This window comes from Convolutriloba macropyga, chromosome 6, assembly GCF_964194025.1.
Source record: "Convolutriloba macropyga chromosome 6, txConMacr16.3, whole genome shotgun sequence".
NCBI classification, from domain to species: Eukaryota; Metazoa; Xenacoelomorpha; order Acoela; family Convolutidae; genus Convolutriloba; species Convolutriloba macropyga.
In genome coordinates, this window is record NC_134473.1 from 23,190,056 (window position 1) to 23,204,097 (window position 14,042).

The following is a 14,042-nucleotide window of genomic DNA, read 5'->3' on the forward strand; positions in this document are numbered from 1 at the left end:
AATGAAGTTCTGATGGATAAACCAATTTATTTAGATTTACGGTATTAGATTTAAGTAAGTTGCTGATGTATGAATCTTATTATGAACAACTATTACCATATTTTGGATCAGATAACATTCAAAATCATTAAATGGATAGTGTCACAAAAAATACTCCAATCATATTAAGTGATTCAAATTTGAACGTCAAAATATTGAGAATTGATGATATAATTAACGAAGAAGATGGTACAAGAATGATAATATTGCTACAAATTGGGGTGAAAGAGAATTTGCAGATTGCAATAACCTACAAGTTCGGACTAGTGATGGATGGAAAAATATTATAAAAAGTGTAAAATTAATAAGAATACTTTTAGAATTCGAACTAAACATTGAATTGTAGATGTTACTGAGGATCATAGTTTAATCAATATCAATAGAGAAATTGTAAAACCCTCAGAATTAAAAATGAAGTGAACAATTATTACATAATTATTTCGAATTTGGAGAAACTTCTATAACTTTCGATGAAATCATTGATAAAATTTACAATATTGATGCTTCAACTGCGAGAGAAAAGGAAATGTTTATAAAAGGCTTCTTTCTGGGAGATGGTACATCTGGAAAATATAAATATCATTCACAAGTAAAATATTGTTGGATTTAATTTAGATTTCAGAATAATTGAAAAATTGCAAATAACTTAATAATTTAGATTTCAGAATAATTGAAAAATTGCAAATATTTTGCATGGATATTTGGCCAAATACTAACTTTAAGATTCTAGATATTAGGGAATCAAACCATGTCTACAGAATTGCCTCTGCAAAAAACAGCTAGCAATAGAGTTTGCAGAATTTTATACTAAAAACAAAGAAAAAAGAGTACCAGAATATATATGTTAAACGAAACAATGGAAAAAAGAAAATGGTTTTTGACTGGATTTTATGCAGCAGATGGAAATAGAATTAATAGACAAAAAAAACATATCATTTTCTCAAAAGCATAAGATTACAACACCTGGCCTAAATTATCTTTGCCAATCCCTTGGTTTGAAAACAACAATTGGTATGCGAGACGATAAATTTATTATACTCAACTTAATTACTGTTAATAAACTAGGTGAAGAAAAAGTAACTAAAATTAAAAATATAGGCCAACAAGATGATTTTGTATTTGGTTTTGAAACTGGAAGTCATGATTTCAGTTTTGGTTTCCCCTTAATAGTACACAATACTGATAGCTTGGTTTTGAGTATTAAAACTGAAGATATTACAAGAGATTTGAAAAGTATTGAAGATTTATTTGATTTTAGCTATTTAGATCCAGATAACACTCTATTCAGTAATAAAAACAAAAGGGTACTTGGTAAATTTGAAATCGAAACTCAGATGAATTCATTTGTTTTAGAAGTACAGCATATGCTTTTAAATGTAAGTATCTTCAGAAAAAACTGTCAGTGCATTTGATGAAAAACGCAAATATGTAAACGAAATTGAAAGTTTGCCATGGAAATAAAATAGTTGTGTTTGAAGTCAAATAGGTAAAAATTCGTGGAGAAATTATCCAAAAACTAAGCACACTTTGATATTTTTTTAAGTATATTTCTGAGAAATAATAAACAATACACGTAATTGTCTACCTAACTTTTGAAGTACTAAACGGAATTCGATCATCGACATTTCATTTTACTCGTATAAATGCGAAAGTTACAATGGTGAAAACCAGAGTTTCCAATTCGCAGTAGTTGTTCAGAAAATTTTTGGAAATTTTGTGCCCATTTAAGCGATAATTAGCATAATTATAATAACTCAAGTGTACAACTTTTCATTTGAAGAGTAATGTGATCATCAAAATTTATTCTTAAAAACTATGTGCTTGCCAAAGTGCGGATGCACAGGCATTCGAAACATTGCTTACATCTACCTATGATTCAATTTTTATGATTATGTTCACATATTCATCCAATTATGATTCTTAGTGTCCGTAGCTAGTAGTAAGCGAGTGAACATTTGATCTATGATTATTCTATTTTTATTTTTTTTAGTGTGCGTAGCTGGCCTACCGGCGAGGCAAGTAGTGTGTGTTTCTCCGTTGAACTTCGCAGATGTAGGACGGTGAGGCTGTTCAAGCTGGTGTGTCAATGAGTGAGTGAAATGAGATCGATGAGGAGCTTTCCACATTATGAAAGTTTTCCAATTCAGAGGGAGAAGAGGAAAAATCAAGCGGAAAAGGAATCGGTTGGTATTAAATTGTTTCAGTTTCTGATAGTCAAACGATGGGTCAATGTCCGTGCCCGAGCTTCCTTTTTAATTGCTCTCGCACGAAATTTGAAACAATTATTGTAGAAATGTGTCTTTTTATGCAAAATTTTTGCTTGACTGTCTTCTTCCAGAAAATTCTTTTGAGTTCACTTCTCGAGTGACTTTTTCACACTTGATTTTTTGATGTTTTTAGAGCTTTGAATTGCGCGCATTGAGAGGTTAATTCTGTTGATTAAATAAAACCAATGTTGAGCGACATTACACAGCCCGTGTAGCATTCTGGACGGACAATCTTAACCGAGATGTCGAGAGACCGAAACGCTCTCTAGTCAGAAGTTTTTGTCCCGTAAAAGTTTCTCTACTCTAACCTCACCAGTCGTTTGACGAGCAATTCGTCCGACGTTAGTGGGTTTTTTTTCAAATTAGTGATCAATGGTTTCTCCATGAGATTTCATTGTGCTACGCATTATAATGTTACAAGGCTGATCAGGGAGTTCATTGCTCAGTAATTGGAAGTTGCGATAAAGCAATAGCTACAAGAGTTTTCGGTGGAAAGACAAAATTGGTGGTAATGTTGCATTAAACCTGTGAGTGAAAAGCGTCGTGTGTTCATTATTTGTTTGATTGATTGAGCAATTTAGTTGATGTTTGACTGCATACATATCAAGTTCGCCCTTTTGTTTCAGAACAGTCTGCCCTCAAGCGATAAAGACCAGATGTTGGGCAACTTCAACAAGCACGAGAGTGACCTTTTGCGAAGGAGGAGGTCCAAAGTATCTAATGATGACTTCCGAGAAATAGAGCAACTGGGCATCGGAGGATTTGGAGAAGTGAAACTGGTTAGGTCTGTTAGGTCTATTGAAGACGGACAGCTGTACGTAATGACGGTCCTCAACAAGGCGCACATTCTCAAGAAGAATCAAGTTGGTTTCCGAATATTATCTAGGATGTTCTAAATGTCCTCCTGTAAAGCTAGAGTCTATTGTGGAGAGTTTGTTAAATGAAAGCTATGTTCTCAAACATTTGACCTCAATTTTGTTTCAACATTTGAGTATCAATCCTAGTCTTTTCCAGCATGAAAGATATCTCGTTTGTCCATGTTAGGCGGGACATGTGCGCGCTGAGCGGGACATCCTGGCACAAGCGAACAATTAGTGGGTGCTAAAACTGTTCCTGAGCTTCCAGGACAAGCACAATCTCTACCGATGTTTCGTATGTTCGATTTTTTTGCAGGTTTATTTTTGTAGTTTTTTTTTGTGCTGTTCAGGAAGGTCACTTTTTGTCTCGGATGACATGTTATGTTTTCTCTATCTCAATTACTGAACAAGGTAATGTATTCGTTTTTCTTGGTTTTTTATTTGACTTTTAAATTTCAAAACTCAAGAAATAGCCTTTTTTGTTACGGTGTTTGTTACATTGTGTCCATTTTCTTCACATTATAGTTTCCTTCATTCTGTTGTTGTCCTGGCACCTACATTTTTATTTGTTATATTGATTTTTCAGTTTTTAAAGATGAGTGATTTCAGCTTTCTTAGATTTTCGTCATTTCTCTGGTTTACAATTAATTTCATTCAACATGAGGCAGTACTGAGAGGTTGCTAGGAAACCTTTCCAAAATTTTCACTTCTTAAAAATTATTTCCATTTTCTTGTGGCCTTGGTATTGTTTTCAATCATTTTTGCCTTTGAATATTATTCTGTTGCTTATACCTTTTCTATGATGAATTTATTTTTTGAACTTTTTAGTTTTTTATGAAATCATTTTGTTTAGCATACGTATAACAAAGAAGAACTATATGTTGTTTTTGCCCTAATTGCAGCGATTTGAATTCTAATTGTATTGGTTTTCTGGTTCTTAAATTTGAGCGTTCTTTTTTGAAAAAATTTAACTTAGTTTTTAGATTATTATCTGCAGTTTGCTTTTGCGATCATTTAGCGACTAGATTTAAGATTTTTAGTGCAATTATTAGCACTGTCTGCTTTTTGAGCCTATCAGTAATTTGACTATCCTAATTATGTCGGATTTTTTTTCACGTTACCAAAGGTTTTCAATAATATAAAATTTTGCTGCTTTTTTTCTCTCTTGGTGAGTGGTTTGATTTTAACCAATTTTTAGATCAGACCTAGTGAGGCAATGAGTTATTGGTTTAATACAAAAGGTAATCACTTCAGCTGCAATTACGGTTTTTTTGCTAAATCTTGACTTTTCGAGTCGCTTCCGGAATTCTTCAGGCTATGTTTTTTTTACCGGAAGTACTATTCGTTCAGACGATTTTTTGACCGAAAAGGGAAAAAGAGTAGAATTGACGTGTGAACTAATTTTTTCTGAGCGAGAAAAGTTTGTTGATCATGCGCTGCGTTTAGTGAATGACTTTTTGACTTTGAACGTAGTTTTTTACGGAATGACACATATAGATAAGCGTTTTTAGCCGTGTTTTCGTCCAAGTGGCCCAGTTTTTTTGCTTGTAATCTGGTTTTTTGTAGAAATAATTTTTATTCGATGCTACATTGAAATCTAAACCTCGGAAATTGATACCACTGTGTTTTGCAGAGCCCGAAAATGCGTTTGAAGTTCAAGATCGGCACATGTTTGATTTTTCAATTAATTTTTGGCTTTTTTCTATTAATTTCTTCCTTTTTGGATGTTTCAGCCGTCTTTTCTGTCAAAAATCAGTTAATTTGGCGACCTCCCTTTGATAAATGATATATCAGACGACTCTTTTTACCTCGATAAAATTTAGTTTTTTAAAATTGTTCATATGCGAATCTGATTTTAATAGGGTTTTAGTAGTATCGATTATTTCATATTTAAAAATTTAAATAGTTTAAAAATTTTCCTTGGAACTAAATGATTGAAGCTACAAAAGTAAAAGAATCTTATTTAAAAAAACTCACAAGATTAAAAATTAAACAAAACCAGAAGTAAGAATTAAAGGTGAAAGAAATGTGAAGTACTGTGCGTGTGGGTATTAGAACATTTGATCTTTACCAAGTACATACAAATCACTGAGTACATACAAAAAACTTTTATCAATGTCGACAGAGTGAGCACATATTACATAGTACTTTGTTTATTCAATACTCAAAAATTATGTGCTTGCCAAAGTGCGGATAAACAGTCATTCGAACTATTTGCTTATATCTACTTATGCTTCTATTTTTATCATTATGTTCACATATTCATCCAATTATGATTCTTAGTGTGCGTAGCTAGTCGTAAGCGAGTGAACTTTTGGTCTACTACTAAGTACAACAATATTTTTATGCGTAGCTAGTAGCAAGCGAGTGATCTTTTGATCTATAATTCCTATTTTTATTATTTTTAGTGTGCGTAGCTGGCCTGCCGGCGAGGCAAGTAGTGTGTTTCTCCGTTTGACTTCTCAGATGTAGGACGGTAAGGTTGTTCCAGCTGGTGTGTGAATGAGAGTGAAATGAGGAGATCGATGAGAAGCTTAGCTATGAAGAGCGTAGCGATGAATAGCTAAGCCACGAATTGATTGACGAGTTGAGCGATGCGAATTCTCACTCCAGGTTGGACGGCCGATACGTCCTGCGTCTGTGGAGTCAAACGGAGAAACACACACTACTAAAGCAATAAGTTTTCTCTCACGTCAGCACCAACAAAACACAAAAGCATAAGAAGAGAAATTTGCAAAAACCGATCAGTTTCAATGACGTTTTAAGTAATTACTCGGCTTTACTTCACGCTGACATGTGCTCGTCAAATAAAAATAATATCAGCTCAAACTGAATTGGCCTGATATACCATTTTTATCAAACGTTTTTAACCACCAAATAGATCGATGCTCATATTTGCACGTATTTACTTTTAAACTCATAACTCCTGTCCTAGCTTGCCATTTTACAAGTGAAAACAATATTTTACAAACAGCGAGCTGCTCTTGAAATGAACAGATCAGCGCATTTTTTCACTGCATCAAACAGACAGGAATAAACGATCAAACAAATTTTAAGACTTACCATTAACCTGTAATATTTGCTAGTCCCACTTTGGAATGCAAAATATTGTTTATCATTACTGGTGTAAAATAATAAACTTACTAAACCTACTAATAAACTAAACACAGCCCACTAACATCGTACCAATGACTCTCGAACAACAGGCGGTGTTTGGTTTTTGTAGACTGCTTAAGCTAGGACGCTTGGTTGTTGACTGCTTTATCAACGGGATATATATACATAAACCGACTAACGTCGGATGAACTGCCTTCCAATTTCCTTTAGAGGGCACAGTAAGGCCGACCCGTAGGAACCGAAACAATGCTCTCCAGGACGACGCTCTGACATCTTAAGCACAAAGCTAAACCCACTTTGATACTCCACTGCTTAAAAACGATTTGAATTTGTCGTGGTCTCGAGCACGAATAACAAGAATTTTATTATTTTAATAATTGAATTCAAAATGGCCTAAATGTACAAAATTTCACAGGTATTTATAATCCGTATCAGTATGAAAATTTACAGATCCGTCTAGATATAGATAAACTGATATGTGTTAATTTACACCTTAGTTGTGAACAAGTTTTTCCCCTTGCCGTATATGGCAAGTACTAGTGCAGTTTTTTGCACTTAACACATTGTTCTCCCTACCTGAGAACATGTCATTGCTATCTACTGGGAGGGTCGGAGAGTTGGTTACTGATCGAGTTTGGTGGTGGGAAGGTCGAATCTATCTCACAAATTTATGCTTTATGTACATTGATAAACTTGTGGTATGAACAAATTTGAATCGACGATTCGGTTCAAATTAGAAGCCATTATTCAATTTCACTTCACCAAACATCAGGTAAGAAAGTTTTCTTTATATATCGAAGTTGTAACTTAAGTTGCTAAGTTCGCTACTTCTCGATATATCACATCCTCCCTCCTTTTTTAAGCAAGTTTGTAAGAATAGCTTCTCCAAATCTTTCTGGCTGTTTTTTATTTCTGCTTGAAGTTCTCGTGGCCACTGAAGGTTGTTCCCCTTCAACTAATGAGGTTTCTTCAGTAGAGTTGGGTGATGCCACGTCTATGTCGTCCCTACTGCTCTCAGACTGAGTCAGTAGATTCAGTCTTGATGTCGTCAGGTTCCAACCGTACAATTTGGTTGTCACTAACAAGAACTGTCTTGTTTGAATTCTCCGGCTGGATGAACGAAGTGTTCATTCCTTTACGGATAATGAAAGTAGCTGGAACCGTTGGTGAACTGTTCGTCGGTTTGAAGAGGACTCGATCACACAGATCAAAATCAGTGACTGCTGGAAGTCTTATTTTTCGTCCCAGTAGCAGTTCTACAGGAGTTTTGCCCCGCGTCTTGGAAGTGTTCCGATGTCTCATTAAAGCCCGCTGTAGGAAAGCGCCAAATGACACATTCAGATTTGGACTCCAGGCTTGAATAGCCCGTTTCATTGTTTGGCCCGCTCGTTCAGCAATCCCATTTGCTCTTGGATGGTAGACGGGAGATTCCATCTTTTTAATCCCAAGTGATTCACACCATTGCTTTAGGTCACTGCTCACAAACTCAGTACCATTGTCTGATACTAGTGTTCTTGGTATCCCAAATCTTGCAAAGATTTGACTAAAGTACACCTTCACTGTTTGTGAGGTTCTATTTCCCGCAGGGAAGACTTCTATCCAACCTGATGCCGCGTCTACTATCACTAAGATATTACCTTGATCCTTAACGTAGCCCCAGTCCATGTGGAGTCTTTCCCAAACTTCAGCTTCCGGCCAAGTAGATACTGTTTTCCCCAGGCTAGGCCTGTTTTCTTGGCCTTCCTTACATTTACTAACATATCGAAGAACATCTTGACTGATGCCGGGCCACCAAGCCATCATTTGAACTGCTGTTTCAGTTGCATTTTTGCCTGGGTGAGTCTCATGAGCTTTGGCCATTACCATGGGTCTTAGTTTGGGTGGAACGAAGGGCACAACTCCTCGAAAGATGATTCCATTGTGAATGGTCAAGGCGTCTTTCTGTTGTTCAAATCCTTTCTCTGCTTCTGAGCACTGTTTCCAGATGCCGCTTTTTATTCGTTTGATGACATCTTGAAAGAGTCAATTCGATCCGAGCTCAGTTTTGATGTCTGACTGTGTCACCAGGTCGGATTGGACGAAGTAGATATTGTCAAGAGCAAAGCACACTCGATCATTGTCATCGTCATCATCAAAGTCTAGTTTGCTCAGAGCATCAGCGTGGGGGATCTGTTCTCCGGGTGTATACTTCAATTCGAAGTCAAATCCCATCAGCGCTATCGCCCATCTTGTAATTCTTGCTGATGCTGTTTTCGGAATTTTTTCGTCTGGGGCGAAGAGATATTTGAGAGGTTTGTAGTCAGTCTGTAGAGTGAATCTTCTTCCGAGTAGGAATTGTTTCAATCTTGTGACCACAAAGACGATTGCAAGTGCCTCTCGCTCAATATTGGAGTAATTTTGTTCGGCTTGTGACAACTTCCTCGATACGTAGATCACAGGATGCCCTTCTTGTGAGAGTACCCCGCCTATAGCTTTCTCTGGTGCGTCTGTTCTCACGGTTGCTTCCTTCGTCAAGCTGTAGGGCTGTACAAGAGGGTTAGCACATAACTCGTTTTTGATGTTTTCAAAAGCATTTTGCTCTTCCTGGTCCCATCTGAATTCTTCTTTTCGAATTTCGTTTAGGGGTAGCATTTTGGTTGCAAAATTCGGTATCCTTCGACCGTAAAAATTTGCTAAGCCGACAAAGGACTAGAGTTGTTTCATATTTGATGGCGGCTTTGCATTTTTGATTTTCTCAACATGTGCATGTTTAGGATCGGGTGCTATTCCTTCTTTGGAAACAGAGTAACCAAGAAACTTTACGCTTGAAACTGGTTTTGAGTTGGATTTCTTCTCATTGATGGAAGATTTTGATGAAGAGTTCTTTAGGCCCTGAGGAAGCCTGCACATCTTGTACAATCCTTGCGATGTGTTGATTGTGCATATTTCTTTTGCATCCTCGTCCAGCTCAATTTGATAATTTGCATCTGATAAGTCAATTTTTCCAAAGTAAGAGGCCCCATGGAGATTATGAAAAATGGTCTCCATGTCTGGGATTGGATAGTCTTCGTCCATAACTTTCCCATTGATGTGAACTTTGAGGTCCACGCATAGTCTCAGAGCTCCATTTTTCTTCCGCTGCCACACTACTGGTGATGCATTTGTGACCCCACCAGGTTGTACTGGCTCCAGGATGCCCTGTCGTACCATTGTCTCAAGCTTCTCTTTGACCCTGTCTTGGAGAGGTAGAGGTATCTTTCTGGCTTTGCAGAACATTGGCTGTGATCCCGGTATGAGTTTCACATGCGCTTTGTATCCTTTGACTGCAGGTAGTCTTTCATCACTCACTGCATTGATGCCTTCTTGGGGTAGTATGTCTCTCCCAAGTAGCCCAAATTTTTTGTCGGATTGCACAACTGCTAGTTGTTGTTGCCTATACTTGCTTCTGTTCCACTCAACGTCACATGTTAGTGATCCCAGAAGCGTCAGTTGATGACCATCATAGGCCTCAAGACGTCTGACTTTCCCATTTAACTGAGGTTTACCAAGCTCAGTCCAGATTAAGGATGATATCACGGTGCTATCAGCACCGGTATCAAATTGCATTTTTATTTTATGTCTTTTACTGTAATGTACTCCCATGTCACCGACATGTTAAACACGTTTTCCCGTGTATAGTACATTCCCATCTCCATTTCGGATGATGTTTGACCAGGCAACTTGCCCTCTTCCTCGCAGAAGTTGTTCTGCTGGTCAGACTTACCTGACTTAGGCTGGGTTTTATTTTGCACATTTTTGAAAAGTGCCCCACCTTTTCACAGGTGTTACATTTCTTGTTCAAGGCCGGACACGGCTTGCTGCTGTGTGGCTTACCTCCACATCTATTACACAAGTTACCATTGCCTTTATTACCAGTGAACTTTTCACTAGGTTTTCTGAAGGTCTTTTTGAAGTTGTATCCCACTTCTTTTTTTATTACAACTGGTCTATTACCTGTTGAGGAACTCGCAAAAGCCATTGCTTGACTTCTGAACTGTAAGCTTTCTGTCATTTCAGACAGAGACATCGTTGGCTTAGTTTTAATGCCGTCTAATAGTCTTAATTTGGCCTCAGCGTCTCTCAAACCTGAGATAAATTTTATTTTCACCAACTCTTCCTCAGGGTTGGTTACTGTTTTAAGTTTTTCGAAGTCGCAATAACGTGCTTCTTCTCTGAGGCGCGCTAGCAAATCGTCGTCAGATTCTCCAACGCCTTAGACAACGGACAGAAATTTAGCCCTTTCTGCCGTTACTACTCTCTCCTTAGGTGAAATATAGTTTTGAATAGCTAGTCTGAACTCTTTAAAAGGAGTGTCTAACAATTTTTGTAGGGCTCATAAGGCTCCTAAGTTTAAGAAGTGCGTCCTGGCCGCATATACTAAGAAAGAGATTTGTTACCTGTAGGTCCAAAATCGTACCGTCGTTGTTGACTTCATCTTCTTTCTTCTCTGCGCGACGTTTCGCCACAAAAGACATGATCCACGCAGTACAGGATTCAGCATTTTGCAGATCCAAGGTTTGTCGGTCGTTTGGTGGTCTGGACACCATTGTCGTGGTCTCGAGCACGAATAACAAGAATTTTCTTATTTGAATAATTGAATTCAAAATGGCCTAAATGTACAAAATTTCACAGGTATTTATAATCCGTATCAGTATGAAAATTTACAGATCCGTCTAGGTATAGATAAACTGATATGTGTTAATTTACACCTTAGTTGCGAACAAGTTTTTCCCCTTGCCGTATATGGCAAGTACTAGTGCAGTTTTTTGCACTTAACACATTGTTCTCCCTACCTGAGAACATGTCATTGCTATCTACTGGGAGGGTCGGAGAGTTGGTTACTGATCGAGTTTGGTGGTGGGAAGGTCGAATCTATCTCACAAATTTATGCTTTATGCACATTGATAAACTTGTGGTATGAACAAATTTGAATCGACGATTCGGTTCAAATTAGAAGCCATTATTCAATTTCACTTCACCAAACATCAGGTAAGAAAGTTTTCTTTATATATCGAAGTTTTAACTTAAGTTGCTAAGTTCGCTACTTCTCGATATATCACAGAATTTAGCAACAAATTTTACTTCGGAATGAGAGCAATTGAGATCACGCAAATAAAGAATTTTTGCGTTGAATCACTTTGAAAGTGAAGAAAGTTCTAGAACAAAAGCCCAAAACGTTCGAGCAGAAATTTTGCATAAAAGACATACACGCCTAGAGTAATTGCTTCCAACTTCGGCCTAGGGCTATTGAGGATCACTAAGGAGGTCACTAGATTACTACTGAACTCAATTGGTGTTAATTTCCTACTAACAAAAACGCGACAAAATTGGTTCACGTGGAAATAACTTGTTAAATGAACCAGCTTTGTCGCTTTTTGATGGTAGTAACCTATGACCAAATGAGTTCAGTTGCTTAAATCAGCGAAGAGAGCAGCTTAGATCACGCAAAAATCCAAAAAGTTGACGAAAAAATAATTTTGACCAGGAAGTCCAGACATGTCGAATCGACGGATAGACCCAGAAAGGGCAACCCAACCCGCTGTGAAACTTTTCCGCTGTAATTTGTTTCTTCTTATTGAAACTTCAGCCTTAAAAGGACTTGCACCCGCAAGAAAATGCATGGTATGTATGCCTAAAGAAGTCTTGAAAATGAAATGTTTTGATATATTTGAAGCTCTCGTTGGTGCCATGGAGGAAATTATTACTATTTCTGCAAACTTGAAGCATCAAAATTAGAGAGAATTCAGAAATTTTAAGATTTTTTAAATCGGAAACGGTAATAAGCAATTTTTGAGCAGTCAGCACCAGAAATTTATATTTATGACGATACATTCATGTAACCTCAGAAAAACTTGTAATTTTTGAATATAGAGCAGCATATCATGCTATAATTACAAAAACATAAACCGACTAACGTCGGAAATTGCTCTCGAATGACAGGCAACGCAATTTAATTCAGAGGCTGAGCCTAGATAAATTTTTGTTTCTGTGAAAAACATCGGCCGACGGTAGGCTTACAACCCCGACCGCCTGATTCCGATTCCTTTACCTCAACGGAGATAGTAACCACTCGGCTATCAGGTCCGTGTCTTCGAGTCTATAGCAATCGGTTCTGTTTGAACAACAAGCTTTATTTTGGAGTGAGAGCAATTGAAACCCCTCCAACATCAAAAATCAAGACGAAGTGTGCGAAAAAGTCACTTAGAAGTCAAAGATTATTCTACAAGAAAAACGCAAAAACGGTCGAGCAAAAAAAAGCCCTACAAAGACACACACGTTTAAAATAATTGCTTCCCATCCGAGAGAAATTAAACAAAATCGGAAATTTGTCCTTTTAAATTTGTCAGTGATATTGCGTTTCTTGAACAAGTTATATTCAATTTTTGACACGTTGAATTTCTCTAAATTTACATTTCTTTGGTAAGCTCTTACAGCCCTGAGCAGTGATTACAGAAAAACATTAGGTCACGCCCCCTCCCCCTCTTTTTGATCTCAGAGAGTATTTTTAGACCTTTTAGTGAGGAAGAAAATGGTTGTCCGACCCTCACGATGAGAAATTTTTGTGAAAAATTAATTTCTAAGCGGTTTGACGGCAAATGGATTAAATGCCAGAAATGTTGGAAGAATTTTTCTAACACTATTTTCCTTATGCTAGTGTAGGGCTCGATTAAAAAATTGCCACTCTGCCACTTTGTTTTTTTCTCGCATGAGTTTATATTTTGAAAACTTAATAAGTGAAAAGCTTAAAAATTCGATGGTTTTGGGGGGTGTCAAATACTTCGAATGAGCTGCTAGTATGGATAGGCGGGTCCCTCTAAGTAGACATAGTTGGTAGATAGCATCATAACAGACCTGCTGACCAGAAATGGACGCATATATAGAACTGAGTTACTGCAGTGACCGAGGCCACGAATAAAACCTACTTCAAAAATTCAGCAGCTTATTTTTTTTAAATATATATATATATATATATATATATATATATATATATATAATTTTCTTCGAAAAAACAGTGCTTAATACATTTCAGCCGCAATGCTTTACTGCTGATACCCTTATTATGCGGGACTCCTCTCTTGAGCTAGGAAAGGTTTGGACTAAGCTTAAGTTCTCATATTCGGATTGTTGTTACAAGCCATTAAGAGGGTGAGGTAAGTCAAATAGGATAGTGAGGTAAGTCAAATAGAATTTATAGTGGTATTAGATTAAAAATAACTGCTAACGATTGTAACAAATGATGTCCAGCACATAAAACCTGTCAGACAGCGGTATGAAAAGATGAACAAAATTGCTTCGTACATTTTGGAGCGAATAAATATACTGCAAAACATTAGCTCCAAAAGAAACAAAAAAGGAGATCAATGCAACATAGCTCCGCTCAGCCTACAAGTTTGTAGTTATTAACATAACCGACAAACATCGGGCGAATTGCTCTCAAACTACCTTTTAGTGTCTGTAGCAACCAGCTGAGGCGAGAGGGGTCCAAATAGCTAAAAGCTTTGGTGAATCGCATACTTAGAGACTAGTTAGGCTCTAAGAGAGCTGCTCGGGCACTTAATGTCTTCAGGGCTTTGTCTGTTTATCCCATTTTTAAGGAAAAGTTGAGAGCGGCAGACAAAAATATCAGCAAAGCGAGAAATCGCAGGACTAATATAATTACTACAAACTTTGTTTGAGAGCAATTAAAGCTTAGTCCCTCGGCTGTTGGATTTTGAGATATTGATAAAAACCAACACGTGAGAGA

At 37.1% G+C, this 14,042-nt stretch overlaps 3 protein-coding genes across 4 annotated transcripts in view; 1 reads left to right on the plus strand and 2 right to left on the minus strand.

The window, feature by feature from the left end:
* LOC142341581 (uncharacterized) overlaps window positions 1–14,042 on the minus strand; it is a 316,826-nt gene that overhangs the window by 274,960 nt on the left and 27,824 nt on the right. The window lies entirely within an intron of this gene.
* The window catches only part of LOC142341580 (uncharacterized), an 88,105-nt gene that overhangs the window by 49,901 nt on the left and 24,162 nt on the right, over window positions 1–14,042 (minus strand). The gene's annotated exons all lie outside the window — the stretch shown is intronic.
* LOC142341263 (uncharacterized) overlaps window positions 1–14,042 on the plus strand; it is a 336,105-nt gene that overhangs the window by 6,848 nt on the left and 315,215 nt on the right. The gene's annotated exons all lie outside the window — the stretch shown is intronic.